We start from the raw sequence: 20,948 nt of genomic DNA on the forward strand, positions 1-20,948 counted from the left end.
GGATTTTCCAGTGAGCTCTGAGGAATACTCTGAGGATTTTCCCTGGGGCACTCTCCAAAGCCTACCTCACCCAGGGGACCTCATTGTTTTATTTTGTTTTTGTTTCTCTTTAGCAGCTCTAGTTTTTAAAGAAATGATTCTATAATTTAGAAATGTATTTGCAAGGCTTTAGACTAACGCTTCCTTACCCACTTGTCACTATGTAGAGTCACAATTATTGTGTCTGGAAACCATATGGATTAGTCTAGTGATTCAGTGGACAAAGAGGAGACAGACATTCAACAGTCTGGTGATGCTGGGTAGGGAAGGCCACACCTGGATCGACAACGTGGAGCGATGTGGTTCTGTGTTCTAAGCAGGCCTGATCCCTTCAGTTCAATCTTGGCATCTTAAAGGGTCTCCCCGACCACCTCCTGTACATTTCTCAGTCCCCCTCCCCAGTGGCACGTGTCTGTTTGTCTTATGCATTTTATTCCCTTCAGTCTATTCTATGTTTCCTTTTTTTTTTTTCCAGAACCTACAACATCTGAAATAAGGAAGCTATCACTTTGTTGTATGTCGTAGCATTGCTTCAATCAAATTGCTGAAAGGATTAGGTTTTGCACAGTTTTAGTGCTCATGGGCCTTATAAGGGGATTCTGGGTAGCAAAAACATTTTTTTATTTTTAATTAAGATTTATTTTTAAAAATATATTACATGTAGGCATGTGTACCTGAGTAGGCATATGTGCACATAAATGCAGTTGCCTTCAGAGACCAGAAGAGGGCATTGCATTCTCTGGAGGTGGAGGTACAGCTGAGATGCTTAAAATAGGTGCTGGGAACACAGCGCAGTTCCTCGGCCACGGTGGCAGCAGGTTGGAATCACTAGGCCATCTCTCCAGTCCCCAAAATTACTCTAAAACCAAGTATACATGGCCTGTTTCAAGTCACCTTCACCACACCGTTGGCTGCGGCTTGCCCTCCACGTGCTGCTCTCTATGAGGTCTTCTTTCTTAGCTACGTTTATGATAGATCCTAAGGAAACCATAGCAGGATGTGATACAGAGAAATCGCAAGTTCGCAAGGGGGACCTCTGGAATACGACAGTGGTATTTGGCACAAGTGAGTAGAATTAATGTTGTGAGAATTAGGTTTGAATGAAAATTGTCTTCACTAAAATCTGATTCTTACTTGTGTCTTACAAGTTGTTGGTAGAAAACAGATCCATAAAAATGTATGTCACATATACATTTTGAACTGGAAGAAAGTGTGTGGTGTTTAGAAGCAATAACCAAGCTGCTGTCAGACAACACCTGTCTGGGGTTCCCAGACATGGGATTCTGGGTTATACGCACTCGCACTCGCGGAGTCCCACGTGGGGAGCTAAAGTCAATCATAGGAAACAATTTTCACCTTTGTTGTTTTAATGTGTTAGGTCATTACTTCCCACAAGAATCATTACCTGCTGTAGTCTACCTTTGGGGCACTTAAAACCACCAACGTTCTATTATGATTTTAATTTAAAATTATTGCCAAGCCTGAGAAAGCTTTCCATGAAGTTGCTGGTGAGAGGAATACACGTGCCTTCCAAAGCAGTGTGCCATCACTTTTGGTTCCCTCCCTGACTACCGCTACAGACACCACCTGGTTAAAGCTCAGAATCAGAGGAATCTAGAGAACTGAGCCAGAGGCCTCCTCCCCGCGAGCCTGCGCTGCTGATATTGGAAGGTGCTATTCAAGCTGCCACAGGAGAAGACAACTGGCAGCCGGCTGTAGCTAGCTGTAAAGACTACAAATCACAACAATAACTGGACCAGAAAAATAATTGGACTTAAGGCCCACTCAGTAGGAGATGGTTCACGTCTGGTGCTGTAAGCCTGGCCAGTTACCCAAGGCTGGGGAATTCACAGCCCTGAGAAGCTACTACTGCGGTTTCCCTAAAGCAACGCGGTTTCTAATTGCATTCCAAACGCTCAGCTTTATGCCCACAGATGAGTGCGGCTCTCTCATCCTCATCAAAAAAGCCTCTTACTGCAGCCAGTGGAGACTGTCGCAGAGGTTCACAACTGGTCAGAGGGTAACAAGTATTTATACCTGAAATGGCTGACCGGGGAGGGTAAAGCAGGAGAGACTCTGAGGCGGAAGGCTTTAAATCCAAATGACTGGGAAGTAGAAGTGGCGGTTTTCAACCGCGATCCACCAGACTTTATTTTTTACTTTCAGGAGGTGTGGGAACTTGAGACAAATCTTTCATCATAAGAAAAATAAAGGGAATTATTACTTTTTTTTTTTTACATTGGGGTACTGGCTACTATTGTACCTTTCAATTTCATGATCTGTGAAAATAACATGTACTCAGCAAATTTCTTTGGTTGTCAAGATTCCAAGCTGAACAATAAGAATTTTATTAAAGCTCTGTGTACATGCTTTAATTTTTTCAAAAAGCGTTATCAATTCTTCTCACAAATTCACTAATACAGAGAATGTGAACATTGTACTAGTGAATGTAAATATCTTCTATTTAATTTTATCATCATAATCAATTTGTATCATATAATTTTGAAGCACTGTTATTTACACTATGATTGTATATTCATTCATGTGCTTTCGCTACACTTACTGTAAGGCCACTAGTACTTTGCTTATTGATTTGAAAGAAATTTTAATATGTTAAAAACATTAATTTTTTCCACAGTATTTGTTGTAAATATCCCTCCTAATTTGTTGTCGTGGCTTCAAATTCCTTTCACATGATCATTTTCCATATCAAGGTCAATGCTTTGAGGGGCCACATGTATTTACCGTGATCATTGCTACTATCAATATTGTATTTATAATAATATTGCCCATATTTTAATTCTACATTTAATATGTAATTCTGTATCGTTTCATTTTTAAATATTTTAGTACATTTAACATACCTAGAATTTATCCAGCATGCTCTATAAGATGGACGCTACGAACCCGGTGTTTCAAATATTCTTTTGTTGAGCGCATTCACTGAGTCATCCATTAACTCAAGCTGTTCTACAAATGTTTGTTGAGTGCCTATGATGTATAAAGCATTGTGCTAGGCTATATTCAATTACTAAAAACAATAGGCTATCCTTTCTTACATTAGCTTATAATCTGATGGTGATTATGAATATTAAGTAAACAAATACATACTAATGAATTTTAATTTGAACTGCGAAAACAAGAGGGCAGAGATAATGAAGTAATTTGCATTAAGGAAGGGCTTTCCATTTAAATTTTACATTTTATTGTATATGTTTGTGTGTGTGTGTGTGTTTGTGTGTGTGTGTGTGAGTGTGTGTGTGAGTGTGTGTGTGTGTGAGTGTGTGTAAATGTATGATTATATGGAGGGGCCAGAGGACAACTTTTATGTAAGTTGTGGTGTTTGAGCTCAGGTATCCAGGCTTATGAGCAAACCCCTTTACCCGTGAGTCATCTGGCTTTTCATATGCTAATTTCAGGCCTACCTTAAATTATGCTCTATTCACTACTATTGACCTATATTCCTTTAAACCATCGCATACTGCTTTGCATCACCTAAGTAATCACACTTCACAATTTGTTTTAATGTTTCAGCAAATTCTCCCTGACTGTTCACATACATTTAAAGGTTTATTTTCTAGTATTTAATGAACCTCGATGCTAGGCAAGTCACAACAGCTGTGGGATTTCATTTTCGCTTTGTTGCAGGGCTCTACATACAGTTGGTTTTCTCTCCTGCTGCTCTCCAGGCTGTTAAATAGATTTGTTAAACTTAGGTTGTTTGCAGAGACTTTTGATTTTTTTTTTTTTTCATCTAGAACCAGTTCATCCACACACAATGACACTTTTATTCTTTGTTTTAAATAAGTCTACTTTTTGTGTCTTCTGGCATTATTGCATCAGACTGGAATTCTAACATACTGTTAGATAGGCATAATAAAGAGCAGGCGTCCTAGTGTCTTTTAACTGCCAGCAGGGAGTTTACAGAGTTAACCCTCTAGCTCTGGATTTGGGTGAGTCTCTTTTTGTAAGGAGCCCTTTGGAACACAGGCGGTAGGGTGTTTATCTTAGCACATGTGAATCCACCTACACCATATCCAGGGCTACATAACATCCTTTGAGGTAGAGAAGGAGCCAATGACGCTTTCTAGACAAGACACATGGCTCCTCCGATGCCCCTTGGATACGCCCACTTCAGCTGCGTCTTTTCATCTCTGTCAACATACTGTTAGAAAAGGGACCAGCTACAGACCTAAGCATGGTCACCTAGCTGAGAGTCAGATTGGAAGAACGCTCAAAGTGGAACAAGTAGGGGACTGAATATAATTTTAGCGATGACGACAGGGAAAAGAAACAAAAGGGAAGAACCATGAAACACTTATTAAAAGTTGGGGGAATGAGGAGGAAATATTTGTTCACCTTCATTCCAGTTTTTTTCTATTAATCATGTAAATTCTGATACTTGGTGACTTGTTAAATCTTGCATAAGACTCCCTTCACAGCCAAAGCCGGCTGGCATGAGAGGCATTTCATGCTCACAGTCGATGCCGATGAAAATAACCCCTAGGGCTTCAGTGCAATATATCTTGAATTAAAGTGCCTTGGACATCCAGGGCTTGGGCTCATCTGTCTCCTGAGATGCTATTAATGGCTTATGCATATTAGGCTATTTTCCAAATCCTGCTCTTTTGCTCTGGAAAATAAATTAAGAAATCCAGTTGAGATGCATCTGGAAGGGTTTAAGAACTGGGAAAGAGCCTCCTTTGAATGGGATGGTGCGAGGCTGGTGGTGTATGAATTTGGGAGCAGGGCTGCAGGAGCTCTCCAGGCCAGTTCCAAGACTTGAATTTCATAACACTATGACAATCTAACCAACAATTCCCTGGGGCGTAGATTTCAAATTGGACATTACATGGAAAAATTCAATTAAAAAAAAATTTTTTTTTGATGTGGTAAAAAAGCTCTGGGCTGGGATTTTTAAAATATGGCTTCTTGTTCCAACTCTGAGCCTAATTAGATGAATGACTTAGAAAATCATTTAACCTTTATGAGCCTCAGATTCATTATCTGTGAATGAATGTCTGCATGAGGATGACCAATGTTCCCTTAAATTACCCAACCTATGCCACCCCATGCCACCCCATGCCACCCCACACCACCACACGCCACCCCACACCACCACACGCCACCTCACGCCACCACACGCCACCCAAGCCACCACACGCCACCCCACAGTGGGCTGGAGAGATGACTCAGCAGCAGTTAAGAGCACTGGCTGCTCTTCCAGGGGACTCTGGTTTAATTTCCAGTACTAGCATGGTGACTCACAACCATCTGAAACTCCAGGAGATCTGACACCTTCTGGCTTCTGAAGATACTGCATGCATGTAGAGTATACACATACATACATACATACATACATACATACATACATACATATATATATATATATATATATATATATATATATATATTCAGTCTCAGTCTCTCTCTCTCTCTCTCTCTCTCTCTCTCTCTCTCTCTCTCTCTCTCTCTCTCTCTCTGTGAGCATGTGTATGAGTGTATACATTGGAGTGATACAGGGTCATGATATTGTCTGCTGACAGGATGCAGGAAGATAAAATTACCAGATGTGTGTATCACTTAGAGAATCAGTGGGTAAGTACTTATCAATACTCATCAGTTTCTACAGTCTGGCTTTACTTATCTGAGAGGACACTTCTTGTACTCTCTTGGTTAAGGAGGGGGGAGTTGAAAGTATTGAAAATAGGCTATATTTATTGAAGAAGAAGTAACTTATTGGCTTATCAGCTACCTTTCTCATATCTGGCCTCACATGCCGAGTCAAGGGCTCCCTGTGCTCACACAAACTTGGATCTTCCCATGGAGAATTCCTCACACCACTGTCCTTGTGTGACAGCTCATAACCAATCGTATAGGGCTAATCTTGACTCAGTGACCTTTGACAGAAGAATCAAGCTTGCCCTTGTCTTAGGTTTTCCCAGCTCCACTGTGCAGATTGGAATTATCAACAGGCCATTGTAGAAAAATAAATTTATATCCAAGAATACAAAAAACACCAGGCAGTGCAATGTCGAGGAGGTAAACTGAAGTATTTGCAATGGTACAAATACATATAGTAAAATGCCCATCTAGTAAATGCATAGTTGTGTGAGTGTAGACAACTGTTTGTACTAATATGCTTATTATCCCAGTGAAGTCATAGACTGGGGGCCCTAGGAAGTCCCTGTGGCCCTTTCCTAGTCAGCGGTCCTCTGCCAGTGCCAATTTGGGTTTTGGCTTCTGCCCTTGAACTTCACAGAAATATATTTGATGTCTGGTTTCTTTCACTTAGCTAATGTATTTGAGGTGAATCACTAGCGTTGCAAGAGTCAGCAGTTCATTTTGTTTGTTTGTTTGTTTGCTTTTTTGCAAAGGGGTTAGTATTTCATTTGGCTATTTTGTTTATTTGTTAATTTCTTTTAGTGTGAATAAATGTTAGGGGTGTTTTCCTCTCCAGCTGTTACAAACAAAAGTGCAAGGAGCAGATAGAATGGCTAGCCAAGTAAAGTAATTTTTCCTCCCTAAGCTTCTGAAGTTTTCTGTTCTGTATTTATATTTTCTAAAGAAAGAATGATCCATGCTGGTGTGATGGCCCAGTGGTCAAGATCTTGGATTTTTCTTGCAGAGGACTTAAGTTCAGTTTCCAGCATATAGATTGGGAGGCACACAGCCACCTGTAATGCCAACTCCAGGAGATCCAATGCCTTCTTCTGGTCTCTGCCAGCACCCACATACAAAAGTACATGCGCACACACACACACACACACACACACACACACACACACACACACACACACATACACAAATAAATAAAATCTTTAAGACTGAAATATTCAAAATGTCTTTTTAAAAATCCTCTCCTATATTCCATCCCAACCACTTTCCCTTCTCTCCTTCCCTCCCAGTTCCACCCTCAGCCCACCTCCCCTCTTTTCTCAACCCACAACTCTTCCATTTCCCTTCAAAAAGGACAGGCCTCCCAGGAATATCAACCAAGCATGACATATCAGTATGCAATAAGAGTGGGTACTTTCCCTCATATTAAGGCTGTAGAAGACAACCCAGAAGGAGGAAGAGTCCCAAGAGCAGGCAAAAGAGTCAGAGACAGCCCCTGCTCCCACTGTCAGGAAGACCAAGCTACACAACTGTGACATATGTAGAGGGCTTAGGTCAAATCCTCGCAGGATCCCTGATTATTGATTCAGTCTTGCTGAGCCTCTGTGATCCCAGATTAGCTGGTTCTGTGGGTTTTCCTGTGGTGTCCTTAACACCTCTGGCTTTTACAGTTCTTCTTTTCCCGTTCTGCAGGATTCCCTGAGCTCCAACTAATGTTTGGTTGTGGGTCTGTGTGCCTGTGTCTATCAGTTGCTGTATGAAATCTCTCTGGCAACAAGGCTGGACTAGACACCAGTCTATGAGTATAGCAGAATATCATTAGAAATCACTTCGTTGGCTTTTTTTTTTTTTTTTTTTTTTTGTCAGTAGTGTTTGGTTTTATTCTAGGTCTCTGGGCTATCCAGCCTCTGGGTCCTCTAGGCAGTGTCAAGGGTGGGCTCCCTTTCATGGCATAGGTCTCAAGATGGACCAGCCACTGGTGAGTCACCCCCACCATTTCTGTGCTGCCTTTATCCTGACACATCTTGCAGGCAGGACAAATTACAGGTGGGAGGTTTTGTGACTTAAAAAAACCCCTCCCTCCCAGAAGTTTTGCCTGGTTACAGGATATAGCTGTTTCAGGTTCTGTATTCCTCATTATTAGGAGTCTTACTAGGGTCACTCTCACAGATTCCTAGGATTTTCCAATCTACCAGGTTTCTACCTTGCCCCCAAATGTCCCTCAGTTCCAGTTGTCTCTCCCAGAACTGTCTCCCTTCATCATCTCCCAGCATGACTTCTGTTTCTGTCCCCCACCCACTCCTAGCACACTGCTATATCTATTCTATTTCCTTTTCCCAGGGAAATTCATGTGCCCCCCTCACCTTAAGCCCTCTTGTTATGTAGCTTCTCTGGGTCTGTGGATTGTAGCATGCTTATCTTTTACTTTATAGCTAATATCCACTTAAAAGTGAGTACAGACTATGTTTGTCTTTCTGGCTCTGGGTTACCTCACAAAAGATTATATTTTTCTAATTCAATTCATTTGCCTGAAAATTTTTATGATGTCATTTTTAATAGCTGAGTAATACTCCATTGAGTAAATGTACCACATTTTAAAAATCCATTCTTCAGTTGAGGGACATCTCGGTTGTTTTCAGTTTCTGTCTATTACAAATAAAGTGCTATGAACATCGTTGAGTTACTGTCCTTGTGGTAGGACAGAGCATCCTTTGAGTATATGTCCAGGAGTGGTATAGCTGCGTCTTAGGCTAGACTGATTCCCAATTCTCTGAAAAAACATCACATTGATTTTCAAAGTGCCTGTATCTCTCAATATCAATGGACTCAATTACCCAATAAAAAGACAAAGGCTAACAGAATGGATTCAAAAACAGAAACAACAGAAAGCCTACAAACTCATGGAACCTGAGCAACTCTCTACTGAATGACTGCTGGGTCAAGGCAGAAGTAAGAAAGAAATTAAAGACTTCCTAGAATTCAATGAAAATGGATGCACAGCATACTCAAAGTTATAGAACACAATGAAAGTCATGCTGAGAGAAGAGTTCATAGCTTAAGGGCCTTCATAAAGAAATGAGAGACCCCATACCAGCAAGTTAACAGCACACCTGAAAGCTCTAGAACAAAAAGAGGCAAACACCCAAGAGTAGACGGCAGGAAATAATCAAACAGGAGTGCAATCCATAAAAGAGAAACAAAGAAAACAATACAAAGACACAATGAAACAAAGAGTTGGTTCCTTGAGAAAATCAACAAGATAGAAAAACCTGTATCTAAACTAATTAAAAGACAGAGAGAGGGCAGGCACAGTGGCGCACGCCTGGAATCTCAGCCCACAGGGAGGGACAGGAAGGAGGATCTCTGTGAGTTAAAGGTCAGCCCGGTCTACAAAGTGAGTCCAAGACAGCCAACTGTACAGAGAAACCTTGTCTCAAAAAACAAAGAAACCGAATATGCAAATTAGCAACATCAGAAGCAAAAAGGAGGACATAACAATCGACACCAAGAAAAATCCTAAGAATCATTAGGTCATACTTCAAAAACCTGTACTTTACAAAATTGGAAAAATATAAAATGGATCCGAAGGGCCACTCAAGTCTTCCATTTTCATGAAGAATGGAGCTCCTTCAGACCCTGTCAGCTTCTTCATGGAGCTGCTTTGCACATGCTCAGATGCAGGAAGAGCGTCTCACCCAGTGCCACCATACAGGTGGTTTATGCAGCCGTCTGTTAGCATCCATGGCTCTTCCTTTCGAGTTAGTCTCCACTGTTTACTAGGTAATACTATTTCCCGTATTTATTTATAACTTCCCACGATGGGAAGGAAACTTCTTTCTCTCAATACGTGCAATACGCTTGTATTTTACATTTCGTTTTAGCCAGTTATAGCTATTGATGTAGAACAGTTAATTTGATAGAAATAAGAAACAAAGGCCAGGGAGACAGATGAGCCACCCCACACCCAAGCCTGATCTAACTCTCTACACAGTGCTTCCGGGGCTCCTATAGTTAGTGAGAAATGTATTGATTCTGAACTTTCATTCTGTATCTTTTCCTTGTCTGTCCATGTCCTGGACCTGCTAAAAATCTGTTTCACCATAAATATGGTTAATATCCCATTTGCACAGTTTGAGCAGACTCTTTTGGGAACATCTATAAAGTCACCACTGGGATGATGTGTTCTCGGTGGGGTGTAGATAGCGTACATTGTGGAAGCGCAGATGAGGGGTAGCTGCCTCACTCTAGATGCTGTCTGTGCAGCTCGTGAATGTGTATGTGTTATTGTGAACTGCCCCTCATGTGTTTCTGAGATGTGTCTATATGGGTTTATGTATGGGTGTGCCTGTGTACGTGTGTGTTTCTGTGTGCTGTATATTCATGTGCTGTATAATACATACATTGTGTATGCGCCATGCCCATTTTTGTTTGCATGGATGTGCAGTGTCCAAAATGGATATGTTTTATGTATCTGTGTGTATGTATATTGTGTGTATGTATTGGTATGTTTTTATATGTGTATATGGGGTACATGCTTGTGTGTGCATGTATGTGGCATGTGTATGCACATGTACATACACACATTAATTCCTGCACACACTTCACACAACTATATATGGATCTAAAAGAAATAATGAAAACAAACTGCATAATTGAAATAAGTCATCAGTTCATTGATAAGATCCCACCTCTGGTTGCTGAGTAGTGAGAAGAGAAAAGTGCATTCACTCACGGAGTGTTGAATTCTTCTATTATTTTCAAAGAATGGTCCTATCCTCTTCTTTCCTCATTTTGGTATCCTCATTTGGACTCTTTCATAATTGTGCCTCAGTTGTTCTGGATCTATATGTGAACACTGTGTTTTAATTCCATCACCCTTCATGCATATATCCATTTTAGTGTAATCAAAGCATCTGAACTTCGTATGATGGTGCAGTTTAGTCATTTCAGCTACTTAGAGAGCTGAGTTCAACCAACGGCCCAGGCCTTAATGTCAACAATTAATAAATGGGACCTCATGAGGCTGAGAAACTTCTGTAAGGCAGGAGATACTGTCAAAAGAACAAAGCGACAGCCTACAGACTGGGAAAAGATCTTCACCAACCCTACATCTGACAAAGGTCTAATATCCAAAATATATAAAGAACTCAAGAAATGAAACACCACCAAACCAAATAACCCAATTGAGAAATGGGGCTTGGAACTAAACAGAGAATTCTCAACAGAGGAATATCAAATGGCTGAGAAACACTTAAAGAAATGCTCAACCTCCTTAGTCATCAGGGAAATGCAAATCAAAACAACTCTGAGATTCCATCTTACACCCATCAGAATGGCTAAGATCAAAAATTCAAGCGACACCACATGCTGGCGAGGATGTGGGGAGAGAGGAACACTCCTTCATGCTGGTGGGAATGCAAACTAGTACAGCCACTTTGGAAATCTATCTGGTGCTATCTCAGAAAATGGGAATAGGGCTTCTCAAGACCAGCTATTCCACTCCTTGGAATATACCCAGAAGATGCTCCAGCACACAACAAGAAAATTTGCTCAACCATGTTCATAGAGCCTTATCATAATAGCCAGAACATGGAAACAGCCTAAGTGTCCCTCAGTAGAAGAGTGGATAAAGAAACTGTGGTACATATACACTATGGAATACTATTCAGCTATTAAAAACAAGGAATTCCTGAAATTTGTGGATAAATGGATTGAGCTAGAAATTATCATAATGAGTGAGTAAACCCAGAAGCAGAAAGAGTCAAATGGTATAAACTCACTTATATCTGCATACTAGCCTAAGGGGCATGTCCCACGAAAGCCTTCACTTACCAGGAAACTGGGACAGAGGGGAGAACATCCTATTGGGACTCTAGATGAGAGAAGCATGGGAGAATAGCAAAGTAGAAGGATCTAGAGGGTCCTAGAAACCTACAAGTAGAACATTATGATAGGCAGATTTGGGCCCAGGGGTCCCACTCAAACTAAGGTACCAGCCAAGGACAATACAGGCAGTAAACTTTAAACCCCTACCCAGATCTAGCCTTGGTCAGAACAGTCTCCACACTTGAGTGGAGAGTGGGATATGACTTTTTCACGTACTCTGGTGCCTCACATTTGACCATGTCCCCTGGAAGGGGAGACCTGGTGGCACTCAGAGGAAGGACAGCAGGTTACCAAGAAGAGACTTGATACCCTATGAGCATATACAAGGGAAGGTAATCCCCCTCAGGAACAGTCATAGGAGAGGGGAATAAGGGGAAAATGGGAGGGAGGGAAGAATGGGAGGATACAAGGGATGGGATAACCATTGAGATGTAACAAGGATAAATTAATAAAAAAAAGGTAATAAAATAAAAAATAAAAAAAGAAAGCTGAGTTCAGAATGGCACAAAGTCAAGGCCTGCTTAGACTACTGAACGAGATCATGGTTACCTGTGCAACTTAGTGAGATCCTGGTCAAAATAAAAAGTAAGTAAAGGGCTAGGGATGTAACTCTGTGGCAGAGCACTTGCCTAGCAGAAAGAAGAAAGAAAGACAGAAAGAAAGAAAGACAGAAAGAAAGAAAGAAAGAAAGAAAGAAAGAAAGAAAGGGAGGAGGGAAGGAGGGGGGGAGAGAGAGATTAAGAGTTTAGTAACAGTTTACAAAGCCTAATTATTCTTGAAAAGTCTGAAATTATAGCCATAATTCCATTATGGAAGGAATAGTTATTTTAAAAATATTTTTCTTCCCCCAAATAAAAGACACATAGGAAACTAATTTCTCTTTAGGCATAATCCTCAAATTAAGGTTCCAGAACTGTGACACTGTCTCAGGTTACCCTCAAAAGTCTGCCTGTGTGGCCCCATACCCCAGGACTCTTGTTCCAGTGCACCTTCTCAGATATCTTTGGTCAGGGTGGAACTTCAGTCCTTCCAAGGTCCATGAGAGTCATACCCACTTCCCTCCAAGGACGGGCACTCTCAGAGAGATGTGTCTGCAGCAGCAGATCAGAAACAACGCTTAGAACCCTGCTCATGTTCTGGTATTTGAAATGATGACTCCAGGGAACAGAAAAATTAAAAAGAAAGAAGGAAACTGAGTGGGGAAGACTGATGCTCAGTCAGTAAAGTCCTTGCTTTTGTTGTTGTTGTTGTTGTAGCAAAACTTTACTTATTATAGACACTTAGAGCTGCACATTTTCCTCTTAGGACTGCTTTTAATGTGTCCCAGAGACTTTTATTTTTTCTTTCCTTTAAAAAAATATTTATTTATTTATTCACTTTACATCCCAATTGTAGCTCCCACCCTCCTCTCCTCTTACTCCTATCCTCCCTCCCTCCTTCCCCCTCCCCCTCCCTCTCAGAACCACCACAAACCCACCCTACCACATCAAGTTACATCAGGACTGAGCTCATCCTCTGCCATGCATCCTCTTCCATGGTGGCCAAGCAAGGCAGCCCCACCTGGGGGAAGTGCATGCAACAGAGGAGTACTTTCTTTGAAAGCCTGAGAACCTTCCTTCAGATCCTCAGGACACACATACAAGTCAGGTGTGGAAGGCACACTCATGCAATCCCAGCAATCGAAAGATGGGAGACCGAGACAGGCAGATGCCTGGAAATCACAGACCAGCTTCCCTGGACTATGTAGAGAAGTTCCGGGTCAATGAGAGAGACCCTGCCTCAAACAAAAAGTGGAAGAGGACTGAGAAACAATACTCTTGAGGTTGTAGTCTGACTTCCACATGCATATCATGAATTCTTGTACCCTCACACAGCATACATGAATGCACACACACACACACACACACACACACACACACACACACACACACACACAGTACATATATATATTTCCTTTAATGAGAAAAGAAAAAAGAAAAATAATCAGTGCCCCAATTCCCTTTTTAAAGTTTATATTCTTGTATGTTGGAGGCAACAGGTGGTTTGAGTCTGTGATCTCCCAGTATACTTTCCTCTCTCAAAGGTTTTTGTCAAGACTTCAAGGCCTTGATGCTCTGCATCTGGAGACCAAAGCTAAGCAAAGAAAAGATAGAAGGTGCTTGTTTTATGGCCTGGCCTCTGGATTTGCCATGGCATGGAGACATTGACTGTAGTGTAATGGAATGTTCTACCCTGCTGTGGCACGCTAAGTCAAAGTCTCTTGAAATCTAAGTTACTGAATTATTAATTGTTTCTCATTGTTCACTTAAGGTATAATCCACTTATTATCAGCCACAAATGAGATAAGCCTAAACAGACAGGCTCAGCTTATGTTCTCTACTTATTTCCTGTACCGATATATAAATTTAAATAACAGAATCCCAAATTGGTTTGGATTGTTCTAGTTTCCTGCAATGATCCAGAGTTTATCATAGAGGTAGGATTGATCACTACGGAATTAAAGGCAAGGAAATCACTATGTATTTTTTAACTTTTTTCTTTTTAAAAGAGACGTGCACAACTGCGTGCATGTGCAAGTCTGTGAGTGTGTGTGTGTGTGTGTGTGCATGTGCACGCGTGTTTTGTGCATGTGTGGAGGTCAGAGGACATCCTCAGCTGTCAGTCTTTCCCTTTCTACCTTGTTTGAGGCAGACTCTTTAGCTGTTTGCTGTTATGTCTGGTCTTTCTTCTGGCTACCTCCCACCTAACAGTAGGAGTGCTAGGGTTACACTGTGCACATTAACACTCAGATTTACATGTGTTCTGGGGATCAAATGTGGGTCCTCATGTTTGTGACCCTAAGAAATGACTTACACTGTTAGACTGTAGGTATTTCTCCCTCCTCTCTTTCCTATTGTCTCCTTGCTGTACAACAGCTAACAGGTCTGGGGAAGGAAATTGCAGTCGTGTTAGTTAACCTGTCTACCTTAGTCTCTCTATCTGCAGAGAAGGTGATGGCTGCCCAGGGCTATTCAGCAAAGGTATGGTCACATCTTTTCCAGACTTTTCAGAGCATCCTATGAGGACCCAAGCACAAGCCCATCTCCTTCACCAGACTTTCCTCTGTACACAGCTATTCTCTGCAACAGTGGCTTACAGCTGGTCCCAAAGTCCCAAGGCACACCTGCTATGTGAGTGTATCTCAGAATAAATTTCAGACAATTAAGCAAAGAAAAACAAGGGTTCTAGATGCAGTCACCATGAGAAGTCCTGGCTCTGCAATTGTTATAGTAGACAGTGACTAATCAATCTAAATATTGATCGTGCATTTAAGCCTGAATAATACTTCTAAATTTTAATATAGGATAAACATTCAAAGATTAAAAAAAAAAGACCCCTATACCATCTCAAAACCATGGTTGAAATCCAAACACTGGCAAACCCAAAGCTAGAAAGTTAAGAATGGAAAGCCACTCCTGGCTACATAGTAAGACTCCAAATGAAAGGTGTGTGTGTGTGTGTGTGTGTGTGTGTGTGTGTGTGTGTGTGTACATGCGTGCTTTGCCTGTATATGTGCCTGACACCATTTCCATACAGTGCCTGTGGATGGCAATAAAGGGTGTTGGATTCTCTAGAACTGTGATTATAGGTGGTTGCTAGTCACCAGGAGTGTTCTAGGAACTGAAAATGGATCCTTTATAAGAGCAGCAAGTGCTCTTAACTGCTGAGCATCTCTCCCGCCACTGGGAGTTGTATTTGCAGCATCTGCATCCCACACGTGAGGCTCCCTACTCAAATATGATGTTTACAAACTCAAAATGGCAACAAGATTGTGCTTTCCCGTGCATAGACTGCTGTGGCCCTTGGGAGGGCACTGTGGGTACTTTAAAATAAAAGAACCTCCAGATTCAAGTGCAAACCAAATATGCACTCTGTTGCCTTCGTATACCGTTATCCCCTATCAAAGAAGAGACTGGACAAATCACTGCCTTACTTAGCCATTCAGCCCCAAGATATGCAGCACAGGGCTCTGCATTTGCCTCCTACATTAAGTCCCCACAGTGAGAACTGCATGCAGAGCAGTGACTCATCAGAAATCAAGTACCTCAGGGGACGACCTTCCCCATGACATGCACATGCTGGGTTTACTCAGTGCATAACTCCTACTTCTTTATTTGTATTTGTTTGTTTGTTTGTTTAGTTTTGGTTTTCAAGATGGGGTTTCTCTGTGTAACCCTGGACGTGATGCAATTCATTCTGTAGACCAAGCTAGCTTTGGACTTGTAGCTCTACCTGCCTCTGTCTCCCAAGTACTCTGGTTAAAGGTGTGCCCCATTGCACCCCAACATAACTGTTCATTCAGTGAATATATTCTGAATATGTATGACATTTAGTGTTAGGAGTACAAAGGTGAACATGGGGCTGTGCTAATTCTTGATGAATTGTTTCCTTGAGTTTTGTTGGCTGTGGTTTGGAATCATACTTTTTTTTTTTCTTTCCTTATTTTTTAAACCTTTTTATTGATTCTTTGTGAGCTCCACATCATGCATCCAGTCCAATCCCTCCCATCTTCTCCTCCCCTTGTATCTGCCCTCCACTCTTGCAGCCTCCCCCTCAAAAGAAAATAAAAGGCACACAAGCAAGCAATAATAAACAAAGCATAGAAAACATCTCACTGTGGGAGCTGCAGTCTGTCAGGAATCATACATTTTATTAGTTTCTTGCCTCGTTGCCACAACAAAATACCTGTTGAAAGCAATTTAAAAGAGGAAGGGTTGGCTTTGGTTCACAGCTCCAGAGAATGTGCCACATCACAGCCTGGAAGGGCATGGCAGCAGGAGCAGGAGAAGGAAGCTGTAACTTTGGTTCCATGCATGGGAATCAAAGAGAGCTAGACATGGCGTTTGGCTTGAGCACGTCTTTTTATTCAGCCTGGGACTCAGCCCTTCCAATCTTACTGTTGACGTTTAAGACAGGTCTTCCTACCCAAGTTAGCCTATCTTAGATAACTTCTCATGGACATAGTCAAGGATTTGATTGTATGGTGATTCTAAGTCCTGCCAAGTTGGTAGTCAAGATTAACAATCCTATGTGTGTGTGTGTGTGTGTGTGTGTGTGTGTGTGTGTGTATAATGCATAATATATACATATATGTTATGCTTTCATTCATTCATCCGGTCACTCATATACAAGCTATGGCTCACTGTACTAAGGGCTGGCTGTATTGGACCAGAGGCCCAGCTCAATCCAGAAAGACCATCTTCACTAAGTGCATCTACAATATCTGTATTTCCAATATGTGTATCTCTAAAGCATTATATGGTATGGTTTCAACTTAAGGATTCTGAGTGTGGTATAGTCTGCAGCATACAGGAAAATATCTTAGAAATTGCTATTTGTTGGTAAATTTTGAACCTTCCTCCCATTTGAGCAATTTTGGTGGGATTTCCATTTTAACCAGCAGAATCATGTTTTCATGTTTATAAGAAAGGCCTCTGCTATCAGTATTTGCCATTGACTGATTTTTTTGGATATATGTGAAATATTTAAGTTTGTGGTTTAATCTGAATATATCTTTGTATTTTGTTCAGAAAAATGAGAAAGGACTCAACATCGATTTTACTAACTCCTGTTCCTCTGAATCCAGATAAGATGATAAAATATATTCATAAATTCTGCCACTATGTTAACGAAGGAAATATTGTGTCACACAAACATACTCAGCTTCCCTATAAGCCAAAATGCAGTATCCACATGGAGCAAGCATAAGCTTCTGAACAACTGACACCATGCAGCAGGATGCTCATTTCCACTCATGAAGTTGTGTCTTCTTTTAACTAAAATTTAAAAAATGTAATAAGATGAAAGAAAAATTAATACATCGGAATAGGATAAAATAAACATATGGAAAGGAGCCCAAGAAAAAGCTCAAGAAACAAATTCTGACATACAGACCCACTCACTTGCACACTCAGGAATCCACACAAACACTGAACTGGAGGATTGTGTGTGTGTGTGTGTGTGTGTGTGTGTGTGTGTGTGTGTGTGTGTGTGTGTGTTCTGCCTCTTCTTCCACAGGGCTCCCTGAGCACTGAGGGAAGGGATTTGATGGAGATTTTCCACTTGGGCTGAGTTTTCCAAGGTCTCTCATTCTCGGCACAATATCTGGCTGTGGGTCTCTGTATTCCCAGCTATTGTAAGAGGAAGCTTCTCCGGTGATGGCTCTCATTGATGAATACAGTAGAATGTCATTAAAGAACAGTAGCATTTGGCATTACCCTAGTCCCTGGGCTAGTTCGTCTTAGGTGATGTCACCCAAGCAGTGTGGGCATGGATTTAGGCTTATGGACCAGACCTTAAGTCAAATCAGATAATGGTTGATTACTCTCACGAGATATGTGCATTAGCACATCTTGCAAGCAGACCACCACTGTAGATCTAAAGTGATTGGTTTGGTGTTTACGTTTCTCCTTTGGTTGCATGTAGAGTACTTTCCAGTACCAAGGATACCAGTAAATAGGAGTGAAGGCTCTATGTAGCCACCAGCTAAACTTACTATCAATGAGTTGTATAGCTGCTGTCTTCAGCAATGGAGTTTTACTATCAATTTGTGAAGTGCAAACTATAGCCTTGACAACAGCATGGGTTATTTCAGGGTTCCCATGTGAAACCTGTGGCCAACAGATGTAACCCAATCTTGGTACTGGAAGCTCAATTTGATGACAATAAATGTCCAGTTTGAGCTCTGTCTTTCCCATTATTTAGTGATTTTTTTTATTTACATTACATTTGTGTGTGTGTGTGTGTGTGTGTGTGTGAATGTGTGTATGTGTGTCCACAAAAAGCTGAAATTTGTTCTTTCAAGCAAATGTTGAATAAATGTGTTGGAATTTTGATGAGGATTGCATTGGATCTGTAGATTGCTTCTGATCGGATGGCTTTATTTTACTATATTAATCCTACGGATCAATGAACATGGGGGAATCTTTCAATCTTTTGATATCTTAAATTGCTTTCTTCAATGTCTTAAACTTTTTGTCATACAAGTCTTTCACTTGCTTGGCTAGAGTTACCTCAAAATATATTATCTGAGGATACTGTGAAATATTATTTTGAATATTATTGAGACTGTTGTTTCCTTGATCTCTTTCTCAGACCATTTGTCATTTGTATATAGGAGGGTTGTTGATTTTTGTAAATTAATTTTTTGTAAATTAATCTTTGATAAAAGTATTTATAAGCTGTAGGAGTTTCCTGGTAGAATGTTTGAGATCATTATGTATACTATGGTATCATCTGCAAATAAAAATTCTTCATCTTCTTCCCTTCCTAATTGTATCCCATTGATCTCCTGCAGTCGGCTTATTGCTCTAGCTAAGACTTTACGTAGACAGCCTTGTCTTGTTCTTTATTTTGATAGAGTTATTTATTTGAGGTTCTATCTTTATTTTGATAGAGTTATTTGAGGTTCTATCTATTTAATTTGATGCTGAATTTTACCTGGCTTTAAGCTGCCTTTAGATTCATAATCTCTCCAGGATTTTTATCATGAAGGGTGTTATATTTTGTCCCAGGATTTTTCTACATCTAATGAGATGATTGTGTGGTTTCTGTCTTTTGGTTTGTTTATAAAGTGGATTGCATTTATCAACTTACATATTTTGAACCATCCATATATCTCTGGGATGAAGTCTACTTGATCATGGTAGATGATCTTTTTTATGTGTTCTTGAACTTGATTTGCAAATGCTTGATTGAGAATTTTTGCGTCTATGTTTATAAGAGAAATTAGTCAGTAATTTTCTTTGGGGGGTCTTTATGTGATTTGGGTTTCAGGGTAACCATGGCCTTATAAAATGAATTGGACAGTGTTCCTTTGTGTGTATTATGTGGACTAATTTGAGATATATTAGCATTAATTATTTGAAAGTCCAGTAGAATTCTGCAATAAAACAATTTGGCCTGGGGCTTTTGGGGTGGGGGGCTGGTAGACTCAATTACTGCTTCCATTTCATTGGGTGATATACATCTGTTTAAATTGCTTATCTAATCTTGATTTAACTTTGGTAGGTTTTACAAATTTAAAAAGTCCTTAAACTTTTGTAATGGTATATATCAAGAAAATTCTCTCTGTCTCTGTCTCTGTCTCCGTCTCCGTCTCCGTCTCCGTCTCTCTCTGTCTCTGTCTCTCTCTCTCTCTCTCTCTCTCTCTCTCTCTCTCTCTTAGATTTTTCAATTTGGTGGAGTATAGATTTTTAAAGTATGTCGGGAGAATTCTAATTGGTGTGTCCTTAGATCGAGGTGCCATTCACTCCTCATTGGCTAACGTGAAGAATGAAGTGACCACCCTCACAGCAGCTGGAAAAGAAGTTATGATTGTTGGAATTAGTGAAAAAATTAGAGGCATACTTTATAGGACACACCCTGACCAATTTTTAGTGTCATTCAAAGATATGGGACAAAAGTCCCGTAATCTTGGAGATGTGTCAATTGTTGCTCTTGGATTGTTAAATTCTGGATATGAGTTTGATGAAGGCTCTACAATTTTTAATCAGTTAAAGTCTGTTATCTCCTGTAAGACAGAAGAGAGGCCCATATTCCCTCTCAACACCATTGTAAGCGCTAAGAGCGTGAGCAGTGTGATGACACTGATGCTGATGTGCTGCAGAATTACCAGGAATACAATCTGGCCAACATCATCTACCTACTCCCCTAAGGGAGTCCACCACCAGTGAGCCGTCGTGCCAGGATGACGGCCATGGACAACGCCAGCAGGAACGCTTCTGCTATGATTGACAAATAGCATTGCTGTATAAACGCAAGCATCAGGCTGCCATCAGGAAGGAGACGGTTGAAATTATCTGTGGGGCCGCTGCTCTGGATTAGTGAAAATCAAGTCTCACCTCAGACAAAGAGCTAAGGAATGAAAACAGCAAGGCAATTTTAACCGAATGCCATCTTTGGCAGAAGATAGTTGGTCTCCTGAGTTACAGAGACAGCAAGATATTTGTAGATTATCTTACAAAAAGCAAGTTACAATGAGAAAAACTTAGCTGGAAAAACTCACCGCTCCTGTGCCATTTAAACATATTCCTATCCAGCAGTACAATCCCATTGATTGTTTTTAATCAGCTAGGTTGATTTTGTTTGTTTTTCATCCTTTTAAATATATGTAAATGTAGCAATGGATGCCTGCTATCTCATGTAACTTAGACTTAAGAAAAAAAAAATGTGTAAGTAGTTGGGATAATATGATGTCAAATACTCTGAAACGTCACTTCTGACATACAGGGAATTGGGTTACATGTTCTTTGTAGGTTTGATTAAATATAAGTTATTAGGCACCTTTAGTTTCCAGTATAATAGAATCATGTGATGTTTTCATTTCAGATCTTTAAATACATGTAGCTGAACAGAAGATTTGC

General features: G+C 40.6%; 1 pseudogene; it reads left to right on the top strand.

Annotated features, from left to right (window-relative positions):
* The first annotated feature begins 1,834 nt into the window (after nucleotides 1-1,834).
* Nucleotides 1,835-20,409, top strand: LOC127193647 (ATP synthase subunit gamma, mitochondrial-like; annotated as a pseudogene).
* Nucleotides 20,410-20,948: the final 539 nt, after the last annotated feature.

Source organism: Acomys russatus, chromosome 9 (genome assembly GCF_903995435.1).
Source record: "Acomys russatus chromosome 9, mAcoRus1.1, whole genome shotgun sequence".
Taxonomy (NCBI): Eukaryota; Metazoa; Chordata; class Mammalia; order Rodentia; family Muridae; genus Acomys; species Acomys russatus.